The sequence below is a fragment of the Aphelocoma coerulescens genome, chromosome 8 (genome assembly GCF_041296385.1).
Source record: "Aphelocoma coerulescens isolate FSJ_1873_10779 chromosome 8, UR_Acoe_1.0, whole genome shotgun sequence".
Lineage (NCBI taxonomy): Eukaryota > Metazoa > Chordata > Aves > Passeriformes > Corvidae > Aphelocoma > Aphelocoma coerulescens.
The window spans coordinates 10116109-10132263 of NC_091022.1; the positions used below are offsets into that span (position 1 = coordinate 10116109).

At 38.4% G+C, this 16155-nt stretch overlaps 1 long non-coding RNA gene across 1 annotated transcript in view; it reads left to right on the forward strand.

Annotated features, from left to right (window-relative positions):
* LOC138113948 (uncharacterized) overlaps positions 1-16155 on the forward strand; it is a 137386-nt gene that overhangs the window by 108324 nt on the left and 12907 nt on the right. Inside the window, exon 2 of the long non-coding RNA XR_011152400.1 lies at positions 10920-11018. This is a non-coding gene — a long non-coding RNA (uncharacterized lncRNA). The remainder of the gene's footprint in view (positions 1-10919; positions 11019-16155) is intronic.

The window sequence follows — 16155 nt, forward strand, 5'->3', positions numbered from 1 at the left end:
TGATTTTCCTGCTGATACCTAATTTCTACACTCCTCCAATTTTGATTGGACTGCTGAAAAGTCTTCCCAAATACCTTTTTCTAAACTAGCCAAGATCAAGTTCATAGCAAGTGTTTTAAAAGAAAGCATTCTTTGAAAATGCTGTGTTCAGAACGTGGATCTGGTTGTGTTGTATGCAGTGACACAGGAAGGATTATGCTGTTGATGGCATCAATTTATTTTGACTCCTGATTCTTTTAAGAACTCATAGGAACTTTAAAATATCTCCCTGTTGAATATTACATGTGTCTACCCATAGTCAAGGTTTGAGCCTGCAAAGCTCCACATTTGTCAACACACTGAAGATTTCAGGCAAACCACCTGAGCTCGTCATCCAATCATTTCCTGAGTGAGATGCCCTGTAACTCAATAATGCAAAGGAAAAATTCCCTCTTCATTTTTGAAGGAGATGGGGCTATGTGAAACTTGCAGAAAAAAACCCGTTTCGTACCTCTCTATCTAATGTGTTGATATTCTGAGGCCATACCATCACTAATGGATTAGGAAGTTATTTTTTAGAACACTTTTGGGAATCTGCAGTGCGGGTAGCTTAACTACACAGTAACCCTGTTATGTGCCACCAGTAAAGTTACAAAATGAATCTGGGAAAGTGCAAAGATTTAGGGACAAAGATTTAAGTGTCTTCCAATTTGTGAGTCTGCATGCTGTTTACCTTCTCAGTGATAACAGGTTTATTGTACACAGCAGAAATGGCCATGGAAATCACATCCCACAAAATTATTGCCAACTGGCAACTGAGACCTAAATTTGGAAATCCATTCAGTTTTCCTGTTAATCAACTGTGCTTCATAAAATGGGCAGTAGTAAATTAAAATTACATATTAGTGAAGTTGCAGTTATCTATTGCTATATAAAGATAGCATGGGTAAAAATCAATTTTTTGCCATCTTTAATTAGCCCTGTTCTATATAATAAATGTAATTAAAATGCCATTAGTGGCATATTTCTAAAGAAATCAATTCTATTCATAAAATATTTCTTATAGGAAAAAACAAAACAAAATCCCAAGATAAAACAACAAACCAAAAAATAACTGCATGAGGTTGATTTCAGGAAGCTATGCTTTAAAATACAATCATATTGCTCCCATTTTTTCTGTATTTCCTGTTAGCTTAGAAATGTCAGAAGGCCATCAGAGGAGCTGTTTAAATACCCAATCAAAGTAGAAATGAATTTCTACATTAAAAACAAGATGCAAACTGATTTTCATGGTATCCTTTACCTTTCTGTCTGAATTCTTGCTCTATTAGAGTTTTATTGGCTAGTTGGACCTAATCTGTCCAGCTTTCAATGTAGGGCACTGTTTCTCATTATTTTTGGGAAGATTTCATAATACCAGGACCTAGAAAAACAGCCTCTGATCAGCTGATCTGAATTATCCCCACTTATGCATGTTGTAGAATTCCAATGATGTTCCTGGAACTGCTCAAAGAAAGGCTGCTCATGGGGCACCTGGGAACTCCAGCCTGTGTTTTGTGGGGAGATTAAAAGTATCACTTTGTCAGTATTGCTTAATATGTAAAACATGTTATGCAAATGCCAGTGCTCAGGGGAAGAGCATACATTTTGCTTTTATATTCCCATTATGCCAGGAGCTTTGCCAACTCATAAGCAAAAATACTATTTTCTATGAATTCTTTGAATTTAAAACAGGAAGTAGACTTAAAAAAAAAAATCATCTCTAGAGTTGTGTGACCTTTGGGTTGAGTGTTTAATTAATGAAAGAATTTGTGAAAGGCAAAAGAATCCTCCATTCCTGTTAAGGCTGGGGGTCTTTATTAGAACCTGGCATGTCTGAGATTTCTTTTGCATTCAGAACTGGTGATTCAGTGAGTTTTCCCTATCTGCTCCAGATCTGTGATTCTGTATGCAGAAATAAAATTTCATTGGTGAAAAATAAGGTGATATTTTCACAGTCAGTCACTGGGAACTGGTTAGCAAGAGAGAGAAGATGAATGGGAAAAAATCTAGAAGCTAGCATTTCCCACCTCTTTCATCTTCTGAATGTATAAAAATACAGATAAAAACGATGCATATCTATGGAAATACATATAAAGGAGTTTATTATCTGCAAATATACTCAAGCCTGATTTACAGTTTGTTGAAACTGATGAGAGTTTTTTTCAATTATCTGTGGATCATTGCCAGGAGATTTATTGTTCTGAATCCAGATTTATGGACTTTGGCTTTTCTATCACCATTTTAAAACATTCTTTAGATAAAGATATGAAAATCAAGGTTCTCGTTGTTTAATACTAATAAATTACCTTTTACATGGATCTCATTTTCTTTCAACCTCAAATTTTGTAGCACAGCATGAAGCATCCTCTGTGGATTATGACAGATCCAAAGAAACTGCATTTGTTTTATTTCACCTGGGGTTTTGTAACAGTCTACAAGTGCACAACTGGATAGTTTTGTGACCATGGGACTAAAACTCCAATATTCAGTGACATGCAATCCAAAGTTTGTTTGCACTCCAGAATGAAAATAGAAATTCCTGCTTTATGACACTGCCTTATTACAGAATTGTCAGTATTACCATCAGTCTTTCTTTTCTATCGGACCACTTTCTTTCTGGAGCTGTTTGGGGTGTTAATTTGTTTGTTTTGTGAGTTTGGGTTTTTGGTTTGTTGGTTGGGTTGGGGTTTTTTTGTTTGTTTTTTTTCCTCTTGGCTGGCTGGGCTTTCTGTGGGTTTTTGTTGTTGTTGGTTTTTTTTGTTGTTGTTTTTTTTTTTTTTTAAAGCAATCCAAAGACACACAATTGTGTGAAACCAGTAGTTTCATCTCAGGATTGTCAGTTGTGACAACTAAACAGTGTTTAGATGTTGAGGGATGCAGGTGGAATTGTCATACTGTATTTTGGAGTAAAGCTGACTAAATATGGTTTGAAGGCAGTTAGTGATCACCTCACTGCAGAAAGTGGCTGTCAGTGCTAGGGCTGGCCCATCAGGAGCACAGAGCAGGTTTTGGTGGTATCAGCGCTTTAAACTCTGGTTTCCACTTAGTAACTCCCTTCCCACACTGGTTCAGTTCTGTTTGTGTCTCTGTAGGTGTTAATGGGGATTAGGAACCTATCCCATGAAGTCATGTACAGAGTCAGGTGGCCATTACTGAAAAACATCCAACACTAATATTCACGTTCAAAAAATGGGCCTTGTGGTTCCTTTTGTAGTCAAAAGATTTTGGGTGTTACTTTAATGTTTGGGGACGGGCAGGTTGTCACTCCTTGTCCTATACTGACTGTAATTTCTTGTAAGTGTGCTATGCCTTAATAAAAAAATGATGGGGAATATCAGCAATGCCCTGTATAAAACAAAGAGATGTCAGTGCTGGAGCTTGGTCTGAGGCAAGGACAGTTGTTGCATGGGACTCCTTTTCCAGCTTTCAGCAATTGGCTGTTTCCAGCCCTCTCCCATTTGGAATGGTGGTGCTGGGTCTTTTTACCCCTCACTGGCAGAGGCTCCTCATGCTGGGCAGGGTGGGGGGCACTCCCTTGCTGCAGCTTTGCTGCCCAGGTTAAAGTGCTGATCCTCCAAGGCAGCACTGCCTTGTAAAACACTCCTTGCTGAGTGGAGCAGGGGGGACTCTCCACCAGAGTGTGCTGATGCTGCACGTGTGGCTTCACCTTCCCTGGGCTTTCAGTTTAGCTCCTCACTCTGTCTGAAATTTGCATGGGAATTTTCTTATGACAGGGGATCATCTTGTACAAAACCTCCACTCTGGGCATGCCAAGCAGTACCGAATCCTTGCTGCTTGGTTCTCTGGAATATTTATAATGCAAAGATCAGAGTAAAAAGTCCCTGACTGGAAACAAAGGGATTTTGTGCCTTGGAAACTCAGATCATGAACTGTTGACAGATTCTTTTAATGTGTTTCATGTCTGTTCACACTGTATCTGACAATAGCACATGTATTAGTTGTTAATAGGTTATCCAGTGCTTCTGGCAGTGAATGACAGCTGGCAACATATTCACCCCACCCTCAGATTAGGGGAAGAAAGAAAATCTAAGCCTGACTCAGATACTGCTATGTACCAAATGATATTACTAAATAATAAAGTCATCATATTGCTGTAATTTATCCTCTCTGTGCTTCCCAAGGCTAGCAGGCACCTCCCTGCATTGCACTCTTCTGTGTTCATTTTTAAAGCTATCACTGTTCTAATGTACAGAAGTACTTCAGTCTCTTGTTGGGATTTGAGGAGGATGGCAGGTTCTGAAGCTCTTGCCTGTTTAGATACTGAAGCCTTAGGGATACCTTTGCCTTGTAGATGTAAGTTGCTACTTTATGGTGGCTGTTTCCTTCTCAGCTGCTGTTTTTTCTGTGGATGGTTTTTTTTCAGAGTAATGTTTCCATTCAACTATCTTTTAAAATAAAAACACACAATTATCAGAGAAGGTAGTCCACCATGTCTCTAAAGGCTCATGAAACAGTGGCATATTTTTCCCTTTGCCATCTCAATGATTTTCAAGACTGCATTATATAATGTGGTAAATTACAGAAGTTATAACTAAATACTGCATAATGCAGTGCGGGGGGAAAATCCTTATATGTTTTAACTCTTCTCAAGGAAGGATCCTTAAGTATTATTTGTGTCTCAGAAGAGTTAAGATGGCTCAGCTGGGACAGAGCTGACCTACCTCAAACAGGAAGAATAATATTCTTTCACTTCTATAGTTTGTAATTGCGTATTATATTTGAATTAATTATATGGAAACACAACTAGGGATGTGACACTAGTTTGCAGATTTCACATTAATTATATCCAATGTACATTAGAAAAAAAATTGTAAAAAAAAATCGCTTTCTTGAACACAGTTTTACATAATGCAATAGTCATTGCAAATTTTCTGTGGAAGTGGTGATCAGGAAGGCAAACAGCAAAGTCATCTCCACTGCTATAAACACTTAACACTGTGCCCTCATGATGTGCTAAATATATCACACAGCTTTTAGCTGTGGAGAGTCTTTTTATACTAATGAGATGGTTTGACAGAAAGTTTTGGGGGTTGATTTCAAAGAGAAAAAGAGAGATTATAAAAAGGTTTGATTTCTAAAGGGCTGCTCTTGCAAGTATCTGATATAATAGGAAATAGGGAACAGAGTGCTTAATGCATTGTGATATTAGGCACTGGTTAGTGTTCAGAAAACACTTCTAAGAAGCTGCTGAAACTTTTGCATTTGTTTTCCAAGCCTAAAGTTTTTCAAGTTCTTGTTTGATAATAGAAGTGAGGAATGGCTTCTCTGCTGTCTTGGTTCAGCAAAGGCAGTTCAGCTGGGGGAAAAAAGTGAACTGGAGTCTCCTTTGGCCTGTGCATCAAAGGCTCTCCAGTGTGAGATGCAGTTCTGAAGTTCTGGTCAGGGTCATTTTCTTTGATATGATTTAACCTGGGTATTCCTCAGTGTAACGTCACCCCAAGACATTCAGTTTTGTAGGCACTTGTAAAATAATTAGACATGATTACACTGATAACTTGTGAGCACAGCCTGCTTGAGGCCAAATTGATCTGTAGGGCACAGATGAGGTCTCTGCTTGCTAAATGAGGAGTACTGCATGTAAAAGGGGGACCTACAGTATTCAACTTTGAATTTTAAACCTGCAAACACAGACATTTCATGACAGCAGCTTATTTCAGCTGGTGGTGGGGTCCGTGGCTCTGACCCAGGAAGAGGTGACTGGTCCGGAGAGATGGTCCCGAAAGGGATCGCCTTCCCGAGGCCCAGTGTCTTCCTCTCAGCTGCTGGCAAAGGAGGGCCCTTGCAGAGGCTATCAGCTCTTTAGTGATTCAGCTTGTGATTCCAGCTCAGCTCTGCAGGGCAGCCTCCAGGCCAAACCAGACCAGAGAGAGACGAGAGGCCCGTGTGGCTGGTTCCGCACAGAGGTAGCTTTATTGTTGGTTCCCTCCGGCGAAGGGGAAAGCCAGGGACGAGCTCTCTCTCTCACAGAGCCAGGGGGCTTCCTTTTATAGGGATACAGGGGATCAGCAGGGGACCAATGGGTTACAGAGGGTCTGGGACGGACCAATGGGTTACAGAAAGATCTGCATAGTGTCTCTCAAAGGATTGTGGGTCCACTTTTTCTCGCCATGACCCAAGAAGTGGCTGCCCCTTCAGGGAGTCCTGCTGGGCAATTGCAAAATCTCTTGTCTCAGCAGAGATCCCTCCAGGGCAAGGGCTGGGCATATCCCACAGCAGCTAGCTTTAGCTATTTTTTTTTTTTTCTAAGTCACTTATTAGGTAAAATCCCATGACTCTTCAATAAAGTGGTAGAAAATATTTTTCCCTATAACTGCATATTTGTAGGAAGTGGGAGACAAAGGGCTTAAAAGATACGGGAAGTGTCTTTCTGTTGGAATCTGCCTCAAATAGTCACCAATTAATAACTCTGCATCATTCAGACACAACCTTTCCACATCCTGCCTGGACATGCTCTCTAATTTTAGAACATGTTACTCATTATATGTAGTAGGTCAGAGGATAATGTTACACTCTAAATCAGTGTCTTCTCTCATCTTCCTAAACCTTTAATGCCTTCTTTCACACAGAAATGCAATTGTCAGCCATTCAGTGTCACAATTTGCAGCAACAGGATGAACAGTATCTTTTCACCCTTTTTGCTTACAATCATGAAAGAAGAAATATCTGTTACCATTATTTTTCCAATCCAAGTGGATTATTACACCCAGTGAGAAGTGAGGGATGTGTGTTGGGACCTCATTAGAACTACTTGCTGCTACCACCATCAGCTGTACATTTCTCAGCACCAGCTTCTTAAGGACAGAGTTTCATTAGCAGCTTTCATCTGTGGATCTTTAAGAGGTATGATTACTTAGTAATAGTTGTGCATTAAATTAATGAGTTAACCCATATTATACACCTTTGTGGAAGACCCAAAACATTGTTTAATCTTAGATAGGGAGAAAAACTGTCATGGAGGTTAACACTTCTCCCACAAAGCGTGTGTGATAAACTGGGATCTGGGCACTTCACATGACTGACCTGATTTTCATGGGTGTTGCATATGTGAAATCTAAATTGGCTGTCTGATTTAATGACTTTAGGAAGGCTGTTCTAAATTATTTGCCCACAGCTGCTCGATGACCCTGGTCATTTGACTCAGTCCCTTGCTTTAATGATACAGCACGCTTCGCTGTAATGTGAAAAAAATATAGTTTTCATTGCCATTATGGCATTTCTGTCACATAGAAAAGAATCCAGCAGTTCTCTTCATAGAAGAGACTCCAGCAATATCTGGATAGAAAATCCAGTGTACCATGCTTCATTGGTGAAAATTAATAAAAATAGGGAATAAACATAGTGTAAATTTTAAAAAGTATGACTTTTCAACACCAGAAAAGACGTTGTAAGAGAATTATTCAAATGAGAGGAAAAGGACCTGCTTTTTCCAGTCTTTCTCAACTAGAATTGAGGTGAATTTGGCAGAAGTTCCAGTAAAGTCTGCTTTAGAATAAAAGCACTGCCCCTGAAGCTAATGAAAAAAAACCTTATATTTTTACCAGAGCTAATGAAAAGCCCTTTTACTTAAGTCAATGTGCCCTCTATTTTATCTGCAGTTTTTGCACTACTTTATCTGCCGTTTTCCCACTTTATTCTTTTTTCCTGTAAAAGTAAGGGTTGACAAATGGCTGCACCTATCAGATCTCTAGTATATAGCAGATGACACAGAGAAGTGTGCCTGATACTGGTGGAAATATCAGCCTAGGGCAGCTCCCTCTGTTAGTGATTGGGCCTGGCTTACAGGAGAAAGTCTCTTCCGTATCTTGGGAAAGGCCTTTTCAGTAATAGATAATGAATTAACTACAGGGAGGTTAACAAAACAGTACACATCAGCACATAAACCTCTTCCATTAAGCACTAACTGCATGAATTGCCCCCCTCTCTTTTTCTTTTAGAGATAAGAATAGATTCATTAAAGTAGTTCTAAATATTTTATCACCTTTAATGTACTCGCACAGACAAGACTTTGCAATACAGCCTCAGACATAATTCCTAAATGAGCTCTCTCCTTCATAAAAACTCTCATTAATGTGTCTAAAAGAAGATGTGTGTCTGTCTGCTCAATGCAACCACTGTCAAACCTGTGATGTGTTGGTTTATGTGTAGTAAAATAAAGCAGCCTAAACTCTGTAGATAAAAACATTAATGCCAGAATTATAATTCCTGGAGCTAATAGAACACTTGCCTTGTTTTCTGTGGGGAAATAAAATTCTTGGGGTTTTGAAGCAATGAGTGCCTCTCATAATTAAGATGAGTGGTCATGGAGTGCACTCATCCTTCTGAAAGAGAGGGAAATTCTCCCCCCAAGTAGTGGAAAACTGGACCTCATAAAACCATTCCAAATTTGCTTCTAACTCCGAGGATGTAACTGATGAGCCATTCTCTTTGGAGTGCCTAATCACTACTTAAATTACAGGTGTTATCTTGATAACTGAAAATTATCTCACTTCGACAGAATTTGTCACATTGTGACATCTTGTGGAACAAATCGTTGCTAGTACGGTTGGTTCCATCTTCTACCCAGCAAATGGCTTCTGTTTTGTGACAGACACAAGGGTGCTCCACAGAGAGACCTTTTTCAAAGGCTCCTAATCATTCACTATGTCATCAAAACTTGTCTTCATGGCACAGCAGAACACTTTGCAAAAATGCAAGACATTTCAGGCAGAATGGAGAACATTCCTAAAGCGCAATACAGCAGCCAAATGAAAAAGCATCTTGTATTTCTGGAGGAGGGGTAGGCAGGCATGTGAAGAGAATTATATGGACAGACAGAAGTGCACTAGGTAGAAATAGTGATTTTAATGAAAAAAAATATTGTCTTGGAAGAACAGTGGAAGTAGAGAATGTGTCCCTGGGACTGAAATGTTCATCTATGTCAGGTGGCTGCACATGGAAACAGCATCCTCTGTCTCCAGGCTGCTGTGGATAAAGAAGTAAACATTTAAAAGCTGCTGTGGGGAGCTGTCCCTTTATAGACTGTCTGTTCAGACTCTCTTTAGTGGCCCATTATAAATCTTTACTTTATGTGAAGGGCAGTGAAGGAAGGAAAGGTTTTCCTGATTTATGGTAGAATCTCCAAGTATTTAATGTTTCAAGGATGGATCGTATCCTCTCTTGGTGTAAAGATTTTGCCCTGAGAGGCAGAACAACTGATACTAGCAAAGTTCCAATGGCTTAAGAAAAAAACCAAAGCAATGGAATAATTCAGCTGGATTTCCTGTTGGCACTCCATGCACAGCCAGCTTTAGACAGACCTGAAGGAGGACATGTAGGTTGCTGCTGCAATATGTAAGATTTGGTGTTATGGCACTGGGAAAACTGTGACCTTTGGAATATTCCCAAGGGCAGGTTGCACACAGTTAGTGAGCACTTCCTGGAAGAAGGAGGATGCTTAATCATCATTTGAAAAAAATGGGTTTGTTGTTTCACTCCAAGTTTGTAACTTCCTAATTCTCTTCTCATGTAGAATTCTAAAACAAGCAGATGAGTGTGTTATTGCACAGAACATGCATTTTATTTCCTTGTGTTGTTGGATTAGGGCTTGAGCTGGTGCTTTTGTACAGAACCAATCTCTCTTTCCTGCAGTCCTTTATTTTGGACTTACTGAGTTTGCACAAGGTTTACAAATAAATAGAAAGTGTAGCATACCTGAGTGCAGTAATGATGGAGCACAGTAAATGTGAGTGTATGTACATGAGTGCCTGATGCTCCCTGAATAGCAGTCAAAGAATCCAAGATGGTTTTTGAAAGGCTAGGTATAGATATCTTCAGAATATCTAGTTTTTACATAAATACTGATGAGTTCCACTAAACAAACCATTAAAAACGCTTTAAATGCATTAAGGTATCTTATTGAAAAGCCATTCCCACTATCAATATCTTTGTGCTGGTTATGCTTTTGTATTAAGTCAGACAAGAAACATTGTGAGAGAGAGGGACTTGTCACTCAGAAGAGTGTGAAATGTAATGTTTGAAACACGAAGGAATTGAAGTGATTTCCAAAACAGAGGAAATTGGGGAAAAAAATCAATGTAATAACAGCATTGTGTGGAATAGACAAACATTTTTCTTGTTGCACTTTGCTTTGACATTCACACAGTGATACCTCCAGAATATTTAAGAGTCATATGAAAGAACTGATAGTAACTTTGTCCACATGAAGCTTGTCAGGCTGGTTCTATGGCTTGTTCTAAGTGAAAGCCTCTCCAGGGATCCCATACCTGGGAAATCTGCAGGACATCTGAATTCAGACAGATCATAGGATGTTTTTTAGGGGTACACCCAGGTTTCTCACAGGAAATCTGGAAATCATCCCAATCTGGCAAGTGTGGCCTGGTGTGGCCGTGTCTGTACAGCCTACCCTAAACTGGACACTTCACTGCACCAACCCCACAGTGGCAAGAGTTTCTCACTGAGGCAGGTAGGAAATGCATTACAGCTATTTCTGCGAGGCTCAAATTAAATCAAAATCCTCCATTAAAAACAGGGGTTTGTTCTTACAACTGTGCTTAAAAAAAATTAACATTAAAGATAGAAAAAGGGCCTGGAAAGGTTATTCTATGTTAAAACATGTTACAAACAGTATAATTTTTTTTAGAACAAATTTTAATCTTTTTTTATTTTTAGGTTATAATACCAATACTATATATTTCCTATATATTATATATATAGTATAATATTGTATAGGATATATTTTGTGTTATAATACCAAATGTAAGGTTAAAAAATCATCTGCTTGGAGCAAAACAAATTATCTTCATCTAAATATGTTTCCTTTATGGAGTTTATAATGTGCTCTTTTTGAATCAAAGCAAAACCATATTTTAAATTCTCAGAATCTTAGTCAAGTGGAATTCTTCTTCTGCAAACAACTCTGAGGAAAAATCTGGAAATATGAATAGCATTTGGAGAGGAAGATGGATACGACTCCTAAGGTAATTGTGAGTAAGGCAGAGGTACTTCTCCAGAAAAAAAACCAAAAAACAATGTTTATTGCTGCCAGCAATCGAAAACTCTTAACCAAAGTCTGAGGCTTTTAAAAAATTTTTGTATTGATTTGGGACTTTTATATTTTTTTTGGTTTATCTCTGAATGTCATTCAAAAATAATTGTTGCAAATGTTTAGCAGAAGTGGCTGTTTCAGTGGTGCATTCGAGACTGAGTAATTTCACTGTTTCAGACAAAATGATGTGTAGTGTAGTGGCTGTTACATTTGTGAGACAGTGAAAGCTCTTTTCTTCATAAATTATGAGTGAGCTGAGAATGAATTTATGCACCAGAAGAATGTCTGCTCCTTAAATACCTTTTTTCCATAGGTTTGTATTGCTGAGTTTATAGACCTGAACACACAGGTGTTTTTGTCCTAGTTGGAGGAAAACGGGAAGAAATGCAAAATAGCTTTTTTTGTATTTTCAAACTTTAAAGTTGATTTTTTAAAAAATAAAACTTTTAATGTCATTTACTTATGATATTTCATAATGAAGTCGTTTGAAAAGTGGTTTACAATATTACAAAAAGAAACTTTATTTTGAGCAGATCGTTTAAATGGTTGGTTTTTAGTTTCCTTAAATTTTGCACCTGATCAAGTATGTGGTACCAAGTGGAAGCCAATCTGAACTCTTTAGGTTTGTTTAATGTAATAAAAATAGAAATTAAAATAGAAAATAAAAATAACTTGATTAAAAATTTTCCCTTGCACCTGGAAGCTGGAGAGAACAGCAGCACACGTTTCCCTTCTCAGGATTATTCTTTCCCTCTAAATATTTACATTCTTGTGCAGAAATTAGTAACGCCCAAGAGAAGTAACTTAACTACATCTACACCAGGGGATTGGAGGAGCTGATTTGAGTCTCTGGTTTGGTGCAAGGACAGTGTGGATTTGGAGAGGAGAGGCAGCATCAGCTCTGAGAAGGCTTTAATGTGTCAGACTTGCGACTGGAGCCATCAAGAACGTGGAGCTTATGGAGTGCTCCTTTTTCCACAGGCTTGGTAAATGGGAGCCAGGTGTCTCTATCAGCCAAGTAAGCTGAAGTCTGTTTTATCATCCTGTAGCAGGCCACAGAAGACATCCTTTTTTAAAAGGATTTCTTGAGGAAGGAGTCCAAAGTCCTTTCTTCCTTGGCTGTCTTTCTTCCAGCCGCAGCTGGAAGCCACTGCAGCCAGAAGTGTCACTGAGGTGACTTCTGGGAGATATTCCCCCCACTGGATCCCATTGCAGCTGGCTTCTGCCTCGTTTGCAATGAAAAACCCCAAACTTCTAATGCACTGGGGAATCAAAGCTGCAAATTCCGGCAAACCACAGTAACTTTTTGAAGCTGCTCTCAAAGACGATCAGTGAACCAGGGAAGGATTTAATGGATCAGCAAGGAGATAAGCAGAGATTTCCACCGACACCCACAGCTTTGAGAAACAGGAGCCCTGATAGGAACTGTGTTATCAGACCTCCATCTCCCCCCCCTTATGACCTCTCAACAGCTCACCAGAAAAATTCAGGCCTCCCTGATGCTGCTTGAGAGAATTGCTTTGCTCTTGCAGCAAATCTTTGCAAGATTTCCTCAAGAATGACAACAAGGTATATTTCCCCCTTGTTCTTGCCAAAGCAATAATTAAATACCTTGAACAGGTTCTCTTACTAGTGAATCTTGAATACAGAATTCCACTTTCCTCATCCCTGCCCCTTAGAAAGCTAATTTCCTTCAGGGATGAATGGGTTTGTATAGGAATTCATCATTTTCTCTCTTCACAAAAAAAAATCGGAACACAGAGTAAAATTCATTCTCTGGGGATTTTTGAAGAACACAATTCCTACTGCTTGAAATCTTTATCACAACATCTCATTAGATGGCTCAATCACTGTAGAATGGTCTTTAAGCAGCTGCTGCACAGACTAAGGGAACTCTTCGTTGCAGGATTTCAAATACTTTGCTTAATCATGTCTCGTAATGAGTCCTTAGTGGTGGAAGAGGGAAGCAGAGAGGCATTCATATTCTATTTCCTTTTTGAAATAGTTTTACCTGACCTTACCTAAATGACCCTCAGATTAGGTTCCTAATAACTTCTAATTAACACTTTCCACATGCTGCTCTACATAGGAAATCTGATGTCTTACTCCTTTCCAATACCCAGAAATTATTGTTTTCAGTCACAGTTGTGACATGATCCTGACATCAGCAGTGTCTGAGGTCATCCCAATTTTTTTTTTTTTTAGATGTACAATACAAGTGCAAAATACAACTCTAGAAAAAATGAATTCATAAATTGGTGTTAGATGTGCAAAGTGTATTTAAAATATTCTTTTATATGACAGACTAATTTTTAGCAGATTTTTTGTTGGAGCATATTAAAGGTTGTTATGAATGAGTCACGCTGCAAAATCTGTAGAGATAAATCTCATCCTGTCTTTCATAATCATTGCATGTTGAATTTAAAAAAATGTGGTTTTCACATTGGCAAAGCCTTTATCAGAAGTGATGTTTTTTATAGCACAATCATAACCAAAATTTTGTATGGATTTATATCTAAAGGTAGGTAACTGGAATAGCAAATTCTGTCTCAAGATTTAAGGAAGAGATAGTTGTATCTGGATATAAAATAGGCTTTTGCCTAAAATTATTCTTTGTGAGTGCAAACATTCCCTTTATTAACAGGCAAATCTATGATCTAATCTACTCTTTCAGCTACTTCTGATGAATCTTTTATTCTAAAATCCATTTTATATGTAGGTAGTGGACGACTGAGATGTAGTGATAGATCATTTTCCTGAGGTTTGAGCGGCAATGACATGCAAAAGCCCTCTAAGCACAAACTGAGGGTTTGGACAAAAAAAATGCAAGTAGAATTAATAAATTTGAAGGTGTGAGCTGTAAAAAAATGACACTCATAAAATGTGAATGGAGGAGGACTTAGAAGTGGAATTTTGAGCATAGTGAGAGATTTTACAGAAATTCCTTCCTACAGTTCAGGCATTAGGAGATTATAGTTCATGACACAAGAAGCTGGCAAGTTTGATGGTTTTGTGATATTTTGTAATAAATGGTGTTACAAAATGGTACCATTACAATTCAGAGACAGTTATGATGAGGCAATGGTTGCTCTTTTTTGCAGTATTTACAGGATGCATAAATTCACCAAAACACTAACATTTCTCTATGGAATTACAAGTGACCTACCACTGAGGTGTTTCTCCATGTGCTAAAAATACTTCTGAAATTTTTTTGCATTTATTTTAGAACTGACTTCACAGTTCTTACCTGAATGCAGCACTACTTTGGAAGTTCTCACTGGTGCTCACACCACCAGTGCCATTTATAGCTCATTGGAGTATGAATGGCAAACTGCTCAAATGCTTCCTTTTCTATTACAAAATTATCAATATTTTCACAGTGCTCTGAAGTGTGTGTGCCAGCAGTATCACAATTCACACCATTCCAGCAGGAAGCTGGTGTGTTCCCTGCATGGCAGTAATGAACAGATGGCAGGCTCTGCAACAAAGTGCTGACTTCAGACTTTGATCAAACAAGTCCTTTTCACCACTTGTCAATTGTTGGGACTTTTTGAATTGTGATCAAGATGCTTTAGGAGCTGAGTGGAGCCATTTAGAACTTAGACTAAAGCAAGTGTGAATTACTTTCTCGTTCTGTGTTCTTTATTGCCACTTTTTTTCTGAAAGCGAGGAATTAATCCATTGGAAGTCATGATTGGAGTAGGAAGGAGCTGTGCATCCAGGCAAGAAAATATCTCTTTTTGTTTGTGTATTCAGAAACCCAGTGATTTAAAATATGCAACTCTCACATGGGCTCATGCTGAAGTCATTGTCCAGGACAAGTTCTGAGTGTATTTCAGACTTCCTGCTCTATCCTAAAGATAGAATTTATGTTTTCTCATTCCAGGAGTATTGAAGCACAAGTTGTGGGTTGTTCATTTTTTCCAATGTCACCAATCTCTGTAAAATTTTATGTCATTGCAACAAAATTGTCTCATTTGCATTGGATATCTTCTCTGCCTTTTCTGGGATTAGTAGTGATTCATTTTGGAAGAAGTTGTCCTGTGTCTCTTGTGTTACCTATAACAAAGTTTCCATTCCCACAACTTCCCAGAGGATGTCTGGTTCTTCCTGCTTTATTCCAAATGCAGCACACAGGGAAACCATGACTATTTTTGCCTTTGTGGCACTATCACTGCAGTTATGATAAGTCTGCACTGCCTTGGCTTTCTTTATCAAGTACCTACATACAATATGCTAGTTTTTATTTCATTTCTCTACACACAGTGACTTGCTGGCTAAGTATTAATTGTTTAGCTGGTTTTTAGTTCTACTGCTTCTGATTATTGTAGCTTCACATTTCATGCAGCTTCAGATGGAACCCTTTGAGCCATGAGATGTGGTTTAATGTCTGTCCCCCTAGAAAATCCAAAGAGCTTGACATTCTGTGTCCAGTCCCATTTTCTAGGCAGTGTAAGCTAAACTGGTGCACTCTCTTTGATTCTTGAAGTCTGGGGATTAAAAATCAGTGTCATTCTGCTGGGATACACATGCATAAGCCCAAGGGAAGAGGAACAGATATTCTTTCTAGAGGAGGATTCTTCCTCAAATTTCACGACAGCTAAGTTATGATAACACCTTCAAATGTCAAAACACCTATTGAAGTTATGAAAGAACTCAAATGTCTTCAAAGAGATTCTGATAATCCTTTTCAAATAGCACCAAAATCAATTTCTCTCTAGCTGTGTTTTGGGAATGGTTCATTAAATGACAATGTGTACCTGTTAAGAGGATCTACCAGAAATACTGTTGTGGAAATATTCACAAAATCTACTTCCTAGGCAAAAGCCCTAGTAGTGGGAATGCCTTTAGGTTTGACTAGACTGGTTACTATAAACAAATTCAGTTCCAAACAATAATGAGGATTTCCAAATTTTCAGTTAAAGCTGTTTATCATTTGTTGCTCAAGTAGGTCATTTGCAAAATCAAATTTCAAGTATCAAGTTAAAAAAAAAAAAAGATATTTCTGAGTCTGACTCACAGACAGAAAATCTGTGACCTTTGAAGTCTTCAATTACTTCCTAGAACCT